The following is a 3004-nucleotide window of genomic DNA, read 5'->3' as shown; positions in this document are numbered from 1 at the left end:
GGGCTGAGATTGGAAGGGAATGGACGCTGGTCGGAAAGGAAGAGAATGAGAGCGGCAGTGTCGAGCATGACGGCGCGAGGCGGTGCACCATAGCAAATGAAGAAACAGACGGGGGAGAGGGGAGGAGGGGCTCGCGCGTAGGAGAACTAGGGGCAAAATGAAAAAAATTTCAGTGGCAAAACCAAAATTTTGGAATAAAAGTAGAGATAAAATTGAAAAAAAATGTTAGACGAAAATATTGTTCCTAAGCTATTTGCACTGTATATATAAGTAGATATATGAAACAATCTTTTAGAATTACAATATTTATCTTACTTTAAATATATATATATATTTATTTATAGATATATATACATACGAGCAAGCAACCTTTGTACCGGTGCTGGGAAGAGAACCAATCACATGCAGGAGGAAACAATGTTCCAAGTCTTCGGACGATGAGCTCAGAGCGTATGTCACATCAATATTTAAATTGGCCTGGCAATTCACCAAATCCCTCTAGTTTTTATGGAAAAAATTCTTAAAAAAGTCGATCGAGGTCATTGCATACGTGGAGTACTAGGCAGTACTTGCATCGACATATCTGGTACTATAAATAGGAGATAGAGGAGGTAAGAGCCCAACGCCATTTACAAAATTATAAGCACATACAATGGGTTCTGCACGCGCAAACGAAGACTGCCTTGGATGGGCAGCAAGAGATGAGTCTGGAGTTCTCTCACCTTACAAATTCAGCCGTAGGTATGAAACAATATATAATTGATAGCTAGACGTTGGTTTTCTTCTCCAGGAAAGACACCCAGATTAAAGAAACAAATTAGAGAGATCAAAGCCAATTTAATATCATATATATATATATATATATAGCATCACTAATTTGTTTGTTTTCGATCGCAGTTTGATCTATATATGTTTAATTAAGCTTGATGACTTTCCTGATTTGACTTATGATTTCCAGACTAGTTACTGCTAATAATTAAAATGCTGAAATTGGAAGAAACTGAGCTGTTGGAATTAAATTCATGCAGGGCTGTTGGAGAAGATGATGTTTCTATAAAGATCACGGACTGTGGAGTTTGTTATGGCGACGTAGTTTGGGCCAGGAACAAACATGGAGACGCCAAGTATCCTGTGGTGCCTGGGTATTAATTAATATAATGTGCACTAATTTCATGATAAAGATAGTCAAATCACATCATTGGGACCTATTATTTATATCTATAAATATTTATATCTATAAATAATAAGTAACTAATAAGTTTTATGTAATTAACTCAGATAGAAAGCTTCCATGCATGCCACCTGTGTGCTGAGTGTAATATCAATAAACAATCTTGAAAATATATATATATTTTTCCTCTTTTGCTATTTTTATAAACAGATGGTCATTGGATTATTTGCATGGCTGCAGACACGAGATTGCTGGAATTGTGAAGGAGATTGGTTCGAATGCCCGCGGTTTCAAAGTTGGGGACCATGTTGGGGTGGGAACTTATGTTAACTCTTGCAGGGATTGCCATTTTTGTAATGATGCATTAGAAGTTTATTGTGCAAAGGGATTACAACATATTGAATTATAGTTTTGTTTTGGGAAATTATTGGATCTACAGATATTGCTATAAGATTCCAGACAACTATCCACTGGCTTCGGCAGCACCTCTGTTTTGTGCTGGAATTACAGTTTATTCTCCCATGATGAGGTACAAGATGAATCAATTAACCTGGTAAATCTAGGAGTGATTGGCCTCGGTGGTCTGGGTCATATGGCTGTCAAGTTTGGCAAGGCTTTTGGGTTGAACGTTACAGTTTTCAGCACAAGCATATCTAAGAGAGAGGAGGCCCTAAGTCTTCTTAATGCAGACAAGTTTGTGATTTCATCTGACCAACAGCAGATGGAGGTAACGTACAACTCAAGGCTTCTTCTTAGTTTAATTAAGGTCTCCTTGAGTTTTTACCCAAATTTTGAGAGTTTTTAAGTTGAAGAAAAATATTAATGCTACCGAATTAATTGGCCATTTAATATAAATGTTATGTCTCGTGTCTATCTCTTTTCTGCCTATGATTCTTGAATTTTTTTCCAAACTTTTGAAAATGTTTTTCCGAAGTCGATGCCGTAATTGATGATTTTTGTTCTAACTGATGCTTACTATCATATTTTTTATTACAGGCTCTGGCTGGGACATTGGACTTTATAATGGACGCAGCATCTGGGGATCATCCATTTGATCCATACATGTCAGTCACTCTTAAAGACTGCCGGTGTTCTGGTTCTTGTGGGTTTCCCCACTGAAGTCAAAGTCAGCCCTGCTAGCCTTCTGCTAGGTAACTTTCTCAATTTCAGAACTAGATAACTTCTTGAAGTTCATATAATTTCCCAATCTGGGTTTCAGAATTTGCCAGCCTAATGAACTACATGCATGCAGGAATGAAAACCATTACTGGTAGTGGAGTTGGAGGCACTAAAGATACACAAGAAATGGTAAACTACTGTGCTGCTCACAAGATTTATCCTGAGATAGAAGTAATTCCGATTCAGTATGCATATGAAGCTCTTGAGAGGATGATCAAGAGTGATGTCAAGTATCCGTTTGTGATTGATTTTGAAAACTCCCTGAAATGAGACCATGCAGCAGAAAAATGAGGGATTTCTTTTATGCATGAAGCAAGTAGTATCTGAGAGGGTTGTATCTGTTGGCATGAGTTGATCAAATTAGTTGAGCCACAGTGTTTGTGGGTAGTATCTGAGAGGGTTGTATCTGTTGGCATGAGTTGATCAAATTAGCTGAACCACAATGTTTGTGGCTCAGCTAATTTGATCAACTCATGCCAACACTGATGGATGATCTGACATAGGAGAGCACTCTGCCAAGGCTAAAGACTCGGTCGATTAGTCTTACCTTTTAAATTTCAAGTTTATTTTCGTAATTTAAATTTCTGTTGGTTATGTAAGCTAGTTTTCAGCTAGTTTGAATTTTTAAGTTTATGTTGGTTAGTAAGCTTTTTT

The 3004-nt window shown here is 37.5% G+C and overlaps 1 pseudogene; it reads left to right on the top strand.

The window, feature by feature from the left end:
* The first annotated feature begins 642 nt into the window (after positions 1–642).
* LOC108993682 lies at positions 643–2740 on the top strand (annotated as a pseudogene).
* The last annotated feature ends 264 nt before the right edge of the window (positions 2741–3004 follow it).

Source organism: Juglans regia, chromosome 8 (genome assembly GCF_001411555.2).
Source record: "Juglans regia cultivar Chandler chromosome 8, Walnut 2.0, whole genome shotgun sequence".
Taxonomy (NCBI): domain Eukaryota; kingdom Viridiplantae; phylum Streptophyta; class Magnoliopsida; order Fagales; family Juglandaceae; genus Juglans; species Juglans regia.
The sequence above is the reverse complement of the archived record's forward strand: the minus strand, read 5'-3'. Positions and strand labels throughout refer to the sequence as shown.